The following is a 10,533-nucleotide window of genomic DNA, read 5'->3' on the forward strand; positions in this document are numbered from 1 at the left end:
CCCTCCAACATAAACACCCCTGCGGACCCAATTTAGGTCTACCGATGGGCATACTAACACAAAATGGCTTTCAGCTTATCTTCATTTATTTGGCTCAATCAAAGTGTTTAACTAAATGAGGGTTTTGAATGCATATATCAACAAAAATGTAGAATTTAATTATTTTTTATGTATTGACTTCCTCTTTAGAACAATGTGTCTTAGCGCATAGGAGGGAGCAAGTGATGTATGATGTAGTGTACTTTGATTAGATGTGGAATAGGGCTTTTGAGCAGACTTAGCTTCTGTTCACATCACTGCAGCCTCGTGAATGGGAAGAATCTTGGGAATGAAAATGCAGTAAATCCATAATTACAGGCTTGATAAACAATGCCTATGTCTCACTTTATTTCTTAATGGGCCCGACTGCCTCACTGGTTCATAGCCCTAACTCCGCTCCTCACAGGGACATGACAGATGCCCATGAGGCAGGTCAGGTCCTTTGTCTTAGAGGTTAGAAATGACAGAGTTCTTTGCTCAGGAGTTGGGCAGGGATTGGCCAGGCTGTCTGGTTATAAAGAGGCCCATACGATGAGAGATGGAGAGCAGAGTTGTACAGCCAACCAGAGGTCCTCCTTCAGACACAGAGATCGAAAAACCAACTCACCGTCATCATGAGCCATAGCCCAGAAAGGATGTCATCTTCCCGCTGCCACTTTGAGGACATCAGCAGCAGCTCAACATCCTACCAGGTCAGGGTGTCCAGCCCTTCCCCCACCCGACGAGATGCCCGTACCCGATCCACCATCTTCACCCACGGTGGTTCAAGAGGTGGCACAATGGCCCGAAGGACCATGTCCTCCACACAAAGATCTGGCGTGGCTGGTGGGACAATGTGTGCTGGTATGGAGGCACATGCAGCGTTGAGAGACAGGAGATGGTCGTCCTTAACGACAGGCTGGCTGTTTACATCGACAAAGTTCACTCATTGGAGCAGCAGAACAAGCAGTTGGAGATGGAGATCGAAGGCCTCCAGAATCGCTTTGTGAAGCCGTCTGGCCTGCGCTTGCTGTACGAGCAGCAACTGAGGGAGCTGATGAAGATCGCAGATAAGATGCGAGTTCAGCAGGGCCTGGCCCTCGCCGATGAGGAGGCCATGGTCGGCCAACTGGAGATGATCAAAACTAAATATGAGGAGGCCCTTGAGAAGAGGAAGGTGGCCGAGCTGGAAATCGAAGCATCCCTTCCGGATGTCGACGCGGCCACCTCTGCACGCTTCGCTTTGGAGAAACAGCTGGAGCAGTTGGAGGTTGAGCTCATGTTTCTCCAGAGGGTGCAGAAACAGGAAATTAAAGAGCTGATGGCTCAGGTCTATTCTGGTCATTCCTCATCCCAGAGCTCCTTCGCCCTCCCTGACCTATTGGCTGCTCTCAAACAAATCCAAAGTCAGTACAATGAAATTGGCTGAAATGGATTCCTGGTACAAATCAAAATTCGAAGACGTTACCAACAAGACGACAAAGCACGTCGACAAAGCACGTCAACAAAGCGTTAGATAAGAAATTACGAGCGCCAGGAAGGATATCCAAAACAAAGAGTGTGACCTGGATGCTCTGAATGACGCTCTGGAAGCAGAGGTCAACAAAGCAACGGAGAGGTACAAGAGGGAACTGGAAGACTTGCAGGCGAGGATCGAGGCCCTGAAGCTTGAGCTGGAAACCACCAAGGAGAAGATTGCTCACCACCTGCGCGAGTACCAGGACCTTCTGGACATCAAGATGGCTCTGGAGATTGAGAACACGACTTACAGGAAGCTGATTGAAGGTGAGGACTTGCAACTCAGCAACATGGTCAAGAACCTGTCTTGGATGAGTGGCAGAATGAGTGCGATTGAGCTCAGAAATAAGCAGTGTTGGGATTAGTTTCTTTAAAAGTAATATAACATATTACTCTATACATTTAACAAAAGAAACTGGTTACTTTACAAGTTATTACTTTACTTTCATGAAAAATTTAAAAATTTCACCGTTTAACTGTTCGAGGGAGCAAGACGAGCTGTGCACGCTCTACCAGAAATAGGCTACATATTAATTCAGGTTTGATCACTACTTTCACCTTTCATTTGTGGTGGTGATTTCCTGTACTAGTCTACAAGTACTGCACTATCATATGGGCTGTTAAATTAGGAAATCTAATTAGGAATATAATTAGGAATTCTACAGTACACATGGCTATATTTTCATTCAAAATCTCTTTCGAGCTGCCAGTTCTGGTTATAGACCGCACGTACAGGGACCTATAGAGACGTATAGAGGGCACACTTGCCACTAGACGGTAAAGCCCTTTGTGGGATTTGCTATCACAGAAGCGATCAATGGCAAAGATCAGAGGTACGTCCTCTATACATTTCTATGGAGAGCATATGACATTTCTCCAAACAGCCTTTCTCCGCTCGCTCGTGAACTAAATGAGGAAACGAGTCGAGATCGGATCATGGAAACACACTGCCGGTAGAGATTTGACTCTGAAAGTAACGCACGCGTTGTTTGACAAAGTAACTGTAATAATATTACCCAATTTGAAAAAGTTTCTTTACTCCGTTACTCATGAAAGTAATTTGATTACGTAACGCATGTGTGTAGCTGGAGGAGTGGCATTGAGTGGAATTGGTGGAGGTAATGGCAACGGAAATGGTAGGGGGCAATGGAAAGGGAAACGGTGCAGTTGGAATTCCAGCGATCTTCACCCATGAGGAACAGGCAGTGGAAGTGACTGAGAGGAATTACGGTCCTCATCAGAACCGTGAAAACAGAGGACGACATGCTGGAGCGCAACATCCAAGAGAAGAGCTACACTGTTGAAGGTGCAGCAGATGACACGGATGAGGAACAACTGAAAGATAATGTCACCTTTTCTCAATCTTTAAATAAACCCTTACATCCCGAGAGCTTTGCAATGAGGACCCATGCCAGGCCTGTCACCTGGACATGAGACCATGAACTGCCCCTGTAACTATGTAAAGTGTGCCTTTGTGTGCCTTCAATATGCTTAAGAAACAAATCAAATTCTCAGTATTAAAAAGACAATGGGCCTTTGGCATAGTGACTTCAATGCCAGAGTGTCAGTGTGTGTGCACATGCTGATGGAGCCGTCTTCATAACCCCCTCTCTGATTAATAATTAGAGAGAATCGGTAGAGGAAAGATTAGCATATGTCTAGAGTGGCAGATAAGATGAGCGTTTGGCTAATAAAAGACTAGGATCTCTAAGATACAAAGAGGCAGAAACTTGTTAGAATAAAGGGCTTGTGTGTGACTCCTTGTTGGAGGGATGTATTATGGTGTTGGTTGATGTGTCAAAAAATAAGCGACTGTTTTTACTACACCTCAAACCAATGCCATACCCAAATATACAAGGGGATGGCTGAGCTGGAGCATATTCAATGGGGTGCAAGTGAAAGATGCTGAACATTAAAATAGAAACGTCTGTGATGATCTACACTAATCTGGACTGATGTTGGCCTTCAAACACTGACCAACAGTTATGGAGCAGTGATGGTACCAACTAACTGAAAGATTGGTATTGAGAGAGAAATTTAACCTAAAATAGTATGGAAATGTCTTAAAACCTACAATGATAAATATGTTCAATTGTTTGTCAAGAAGCTTATGCAAGACCAAAGGGTGGAAGGTTGTTGTCTCAATACAATTGTGTAAGATTTTGTAAAAAAAAAAATCCAGCAGTCACTGATGGATTTGGCCATCTGCGGGCTGTGATTTTGATGTGGTCTTGATGGGCCGTGAATTAACAATTGTCATGATTATACAATTTAACATCCGTTTTGAGAGAAAGAACAAACAACAAAAGACTAATGTGTTTGGCATGAATTCTGCCTAATGACAGCATGGTGTGTTGGGATCCAACCCAACCATCCGGTTGCCTATTTGGACTTAATGAAGCATTCTGAAAGGGCTTACCCCCGGTTCCTTTAGCTCCCTAATTAAGGAGTTACTGCTGGTTCGGGTTCTATTCATGTGTTCTATAGTGGTGCACTCCTAAGAGCACTTGGAATGGAATTGATTACATGATGGAGCATGATACATATGGACACACAATATCATTATTCACGATTCAGCACATGGCTAAGTTTGTGTAGGATAACATTATAGCTGAAACCCAGTTGATTGTAAATCAGACTTAACCACATGCTTGCCCTCATTGGCGGAATAAACCGACTCTCCCTGAGAAGTTCAGTGTTGTTAAACCAATGAGCACAAACAGAGTCAGGATTGATTAGACAATTGATAATTTTCAAGCAAAGACAACACAGCCAATAGGTTAACTAAACTCTGTCTGTTTGGTACCGAGATCTCCAAGATTCATGGCATTTGTGAACCTTTCATTATAGCAAAATAGGGTGCATTTTAAATCCATGGTAAACGACAATAGAGCAGGGAAAAACAGATAATTTTGAGCAGGGAAGATGCCACACTAGTGTAAAACAAGCATATGAGGTATAATTTCAAATAATACCAAATACATAGACATATTCAGTATAGTCCTTTATGTCAATATGTGGAATTAGGTACGTACTCAAATGAAACAACCGTAAACCTAATGCCAACCCAAACCCATTTCCACAGTTTTAAAACGATCTATACTGTAGCTATATCCTCTAGTCCCATTGTGACCTGACAATCAGTGTGAGCCATGGCTAGCCGACACTGCTTTGCGGTTCTACCGTTAATAAACTCCATTGAATTTTACTTGAGAACCGCATCTGAGGACCTTGTTATCCGCCCCTCCACCGCCCCGATCATTTAGCCTGTCACAGAGACAGCCCCATGGCTCAATGAAGATGAATTATGATCCTTCCAGCGACAGAGTGGCTGAAGTACTGGGATGAGTTGAATGGCAAGGCGACACATCACCCCATCACATTCACTATCACGTCAACACTGTCACTTCCCAAAGGTCCACCCTCATGTTCCACTATTCACAACGGCAAATGGCGAGGAGAAACAAGAGCTGAAGTAAACACAGGTGGGAACATGAATACTGTGAGGTGTGGAATATTAACAGAACACTAATACAACATTCTGGAAATGGCGAAGTCGCGTATGGCCCTGGGAGTGTTCGTCCTCTGTTAAAGACAGAGCTCTTTACTTGCCATATGTTCCATGTTTACAAAAGTGTTCAATCATTTTGGCTAAGGTGAAGGATGTATTTTATTTGGATTGTCACTCATTCATACTTGCTATGCAGAACACAAGTTCTTTCTGCCTATTTCCCTCGCAGAGCCTTGGAATAGTCTCTGTTCCCTCTCTCTCATTTTAGAGCTTTCTCTACATCAAGGAGGAGGAAGCAAAATAATCAGTCAAAGACTTAGTTAATGTGTGTTATTTATGCCACCTTTGTTGAGGAGGATGACTAAGAACAAATTATTCCCTTTTCACTTCTCTGTTTTCTCCCTGACTTTCACATAAAGACCTTCATGGCCCATCTTTTGTTCATATTGGGTAAATTCAGATTGGGGAGATGGTGAGTACTTGATCATATGCAATCTTAGTCATTGTCTTGAACAATGGCACCGTGTATGTGGGTAAAGTCTCCCCACTGGAAGAGGTGACTTTTTAAAGAGATGGGTATGAATAATGAAGAATTTGAGAATCTTTAACTGAACACCAGAGGCTCAGACACTGAGTCAAAACACACTGGGAACATTAGTAAAAAATGACATTTTAGTTTAAACATCAGCCAATTAAAATTGTTGATGTTCTGCGATTACTCAATTAAAAAAGTTTAGAGGTTATGCTGGTACGTTGTGGTATAGTGCGAAACAACCAAATGTTAGCCTTTAACCATGTGAACATTTTATATACTGAACAAAAATATAAACGCAACATGTAAAGTGTTGGTCCTATGTTTCATGAGCTGAAATATCCATACGCACAAAAAACGTATTTCTCTCAAATGTGTTTATATCCCTGTTAGTGAGCATTTCTCCTTTGCCAAAATAATCAATCCACCTGACAGGTGTGGCATGTCAAGAAGCTAATTAAACAACATGATCATTACACAGGTACACCTTGTGCTGGGGACAATAAAAGGCCTCTCCGAACTGTGCAGTTTTGTCACAACACAATGCCACAGATATCTTAAGTATTGAGAGAGCGTGCAATTGGCATGCTGACTGTAGGAATGTCCACTAGAGCTGTTGCCAGATTATGTTCATTTCTTTACCATGAGCTGCCTCCAACGTCATTTTAGAGAATTTTGCTGTACGTCCAGCTGGCCTCACAACCGAAAAAACTCATTCTGACTGGCTGGGTCTGGCTCCCCAGTGGGTGGTCCTGGCTCCCAAGTGGGAGGGCCTATGCCTTCCCAGGCCCACCCATGGCTGCGTCACTGCTCACTCATGTGAAATCCATAGATTAGGGCCTAATGAATTTATTTAAATTGACTGATTTCCATCTATGAAGTGTAACTAAGTAAAATCATTGAAATTGTTGCATGTTGTGTTTATATTTGTTGTTGAGTATACAATATTCTGCCCATATTTCTATTTTTAAAGAACTTATTACTAACCTATAGTCCTACATAGGCTACGGTAAAATACATTTTTGTTATTCTTGCAATAGAAACACCATGAAATTAATCAATTTAATTAAGCTAAAATACCAAAAATCAATGGCTAGTAATAAAGGCCAGGATCACCTTATTTTCATCAAGAAAATGCATCATCTCAAACTGCAGCGGTCATATTATGTAGTAGATGGAGTAGAATTGCTCAAAGATGTCTTCTGGTGGCTTGAATGAGCATGAAAGGTAAGCACACTAAACTGAGGTATTACACAACTTTAAATTGAGGAACCACTGCAGTTGCACATGATCAAAGATTACATGTAGCTGTTGCTATCACATATCCTGGTACGTTTATCCCTATGCTAATTTCACCAGGTTGCCATGATTATATCCGGTTTAAATTCCATATCAGCAAATTAAAATCGTTGACATAGTAGACAGTGTTGTAGTACTCAGTCCGGCCTTGATTGTCTCGGTCTTGACGAGGTCTCAGACAGTGAGGACTTATAATTTCTTCCCGAGACCAGCAGAGACCAGCGGAGTAAAAAAAAACTAAAATATCAGCGCATAAAACCAGGCAAAATATATACATTTCTTTCTTGAAACATTAAAACAGTGTCTTAGCAGCCTTTATATCTGTTATAGACATGTTTGCGCAGTTGCAAACCTATTCAGTGTGTGACAGGTTTGTGATTCTGAAAGGACAGCAACCATAATACCAGCACACTCATGTAGGAGAGTGAACTTTTTGTAGAACACAAAGGGCAAGTAGCCTACACTCACCAGTGTAGGCTATACGCAGGTATAGACCATATACCCACTTTTTTTTCCTGTTGAATTTTACCCCCCTTTTCTCCCCAATTTCATAGTATCCAATTATTAGTAGTTACTATCTTGTCTCATCGCTACAACTCCCGTATGGGCTCGGGAGAGACGAAGGTCGAAAGTCATGCATCCTCCGAAACACAACCCAAACAAGACGCACTGCTTCTTAACACAGCACGCATCCAACCCGGAAGCCAGCTGCACCAATGTGTCAGAGGAAACACCCTGCACCTGGCGACCTTGGTTAGTGTGCACTGCGCCCGGTCCACCACAGGAGTCGCTGGTGCGCGATGAGACAAGGATATCCCTAGCGGCCAAACCCTCCCTAACCCGGACGACGCTAGGCCAATTGTGCATCGCCCCACGGACCTCCCAGTCGCGGCTGGCTGCGACAGAGACACTATTTTTCAATGGGCATTGTGTATACTCACTTCTTAATCCCTACTGATGCATATAAAAGTAGTGTAGTGGCGGTATAGGATTGATCAATTATGTAGTACAATAGAGAAATCATGCACAAAGCAGCCTACACAAGCGCAAAGCACGTGAAATATATTCACATGCGCTCTGCACATATTGCCAACTTTAAACTGAATGTAATCTGCAGGCAGCAAGAATATGCAGCTCTCAACTGGTTTTGGCATGGAGCAGCTCACAGAGGAATGACATCGGTAGCCGGTAGGGTAGGAAAGACGTTTCAACGTATGATATCTACCAGTAAATGCTAACTAAGGCAACAATGGGTATGCAAACCAGGTATTGAAAAAGTTTAGTCTGAAGTGTTCTTTAGTAGGCTATTTGTAATGTGCAACTGTCATCATGCATGGTTTGGGGCGTAGACATGGATGGGTCACATGAATGGGCCTGGTGGACAGAAGCACACCCACTGGGGAGCCAGACCCTGACAGGCCCACCCAATCAGAATGATATGGTTTAAGCATTGTTGTGAACTTAGACCATAAAATGTTATACACACACACACACACACACAGTGTGTATAGAAAGTTACCACCCCTTTTCAAAATGTTCACCTGTTGTTGCCTTCAGCCTGAAATGAAAACACATCAAATTTGACTTTTTCCGGCTTTATTTGCACAGTAACCCACAATATCCAAGTGAGAAAAAAAAACATGAAAAAAAACTCTGAAAAGTAAAACAGTAAAATACCCTGTTGGATAAGTGAACAACCCCCCTTAAAATTGCAATTGCAAACTTGAGGTATAACCAACTACTATGGGCGGAAAGGTACTTTCAAAAGATTTACGAGATAAAGTTGTGGAAAGGCACTAGTCACATGTGTGTGTCTTTCCACTGCAATGCTCACAGGTCAGTCATAACCTGGCTAATAGGATAGTGTATCTATTTATGTAGCAAGCTAAAAACATGGAGGCTAACTTTAGCTTGGTAGCTAGCTAGCTAGCTGCTAGGAGGATGACATGCCATTGAAGGAGTGGGTGAGTGACTGACTTTTTTCCCTTACATTGTTTTTTGGTTGCCATACACAACTAGAGAGTTGTGTAGGTGTAGGTGTCATTTGGTTAGCTAGCAAGAACTTGAACAACTGTCATCCAGTTAGCATATCTCTTGCGCTCTCAAATTCACTCTGGCTATTTACTCTGATTTCAGAGCACTCTCGTCTCTCAACAGCAAGTGCACTGCTATAAAAAAACACAGTTCCACTCACCAGATGATGATCATTTCAAACTTCTTGTTGAAAGTTATTCTTGAAAATGGAGAAGCTAACAAATTAGCAACAACATTATCTTTGATAACACCTGCTGCAAACAATCTGGGAAAACTACAGCTCGCTATCGCACAGTGACCTGTTGGCCATCAAGAAGACAGAAGTTTCAATACGTTTTGTGAAAATGGTTCCACCCATTAAGTAAAAATGTGATTGGTTGATTCCACTGTCACTCGAAAATGTTGCCCTAATACAGTTGAATGGCAGACACCTTTATCAAACTTTATCGAGCTAGCTAGATTTATCGCTGCAAAGACCAGCATAGAAAAATCCTGATTGGATCCATTTTTCTCTTCAGTGTTAACCCTTTCATTTTCAACAAAAACTGAAGAGATTAAATCAGAACATACTTTAAAATAATAATATAATTATCATTATTATTATATTATTATAACCAGTATTTTATAAATCCTTAGCCCTTCTATGAAGGTGTAGAAGGCCTATTGTTCCACCCTGTCTTTGGTTAAGTACTAATTTGTAGAGTGCCTCTATTTTCCCTCAGCATGCATTTTGTTTCACTATTTTGAATGTCTAAAAAATCCATATGTTGTTCTGAAATATGAACACAGAAATACTAGACATTTTGATCTCTAATTATGGTGGTGATTTGACAAAATTACAATCATGGTCTTGAATTGGACTCACATTTTTCTGGTCTCGGTCTTGACTCTGTCTCAGACCTGTTGTTCCCATTCCAGGTCTAGGTCTTGACTCGGTGTTGCCCCCACCCCCGTTCTTGGTCTTGACTCAGACTCGATTTTCTCCGGTCTTGGCTTTAGTTGGTCTCAAACACAACACTGGTAGTATGGCGTGATAGAACACTTTTCCAGAGTGTCCTTAAAAGCAGTCAAATGGCACCATCCGCTAACTAAAGTTACTTAAACACAACATTTTTCAGATGAATGATTAGCTTACAGAGTTGTTCACAGTGTTCACCTTGCTCCTGGTGAGTTTTGCTGTTTGCAGCAAGTTCGAACCCCAGCTGGAGTATAGTTTTTTTCTTTGAAATGTAGAATTACATTTATTGTGTTAGTGTGTTGTGAAGAGAAGTGAAGTGCAGCCAAAACCTTGTAAATGAAGATTGCGAATACTTTTTAATGAGGAGATTCTTGTTGGAGTCCCTGTTGCAGACCGACACATAGGTTACTGTCACTGCTACATAAATCATCTTCCTGCTATAGTACACGCCAGAAGTATTCAACACTTACCCTACGAGGTCTGGAGCCTGCTGGTTTTCTGTTCTACCTGATAATTAATTGCACACACCTGATATCCCATGTCTAAATCAGTCCCTGAACAATGAAACAATGCAGTGGAACTGGCTTCGAGGTCCAGAGTTGAGTTACATAGAAGTGTAGGCTTACACTTACGTACATGTACAATGTTCTATATGCATTACTA

The 10,533-nt window shown here is 42.1% G+C and overlaps 1 pseudogene; it reads left to right on the plus strand.

The window, feature by feature from the left end:
• Positions 1 to 653: 653 nt before the first annotated feature.
• On the plus strand, positions 654 to 1,901 carry LOC110502066 (annotated as a pseudogene).
• Positions 1,902 to 10,533: the final 8,632 nt, after the last annotated feature.

This window comes from Oncorhynchus mykiss, chromosome 22, assembly GCF_013265735.2.
Source record: "Oncorhynchus mykiss isolate Arlee chromosome 22, USDA_OmykA_1.1, whole genome shotgun sequence".
In the NCBI taxonomy this organism is placed as follows: domain Eukaryota; kingdom Metazoa; phylum Chordata; class Actinopteri; order Salmoniformes; family Salmonidae; genus Oncorhynchus; species Oncorhynchus mykiss.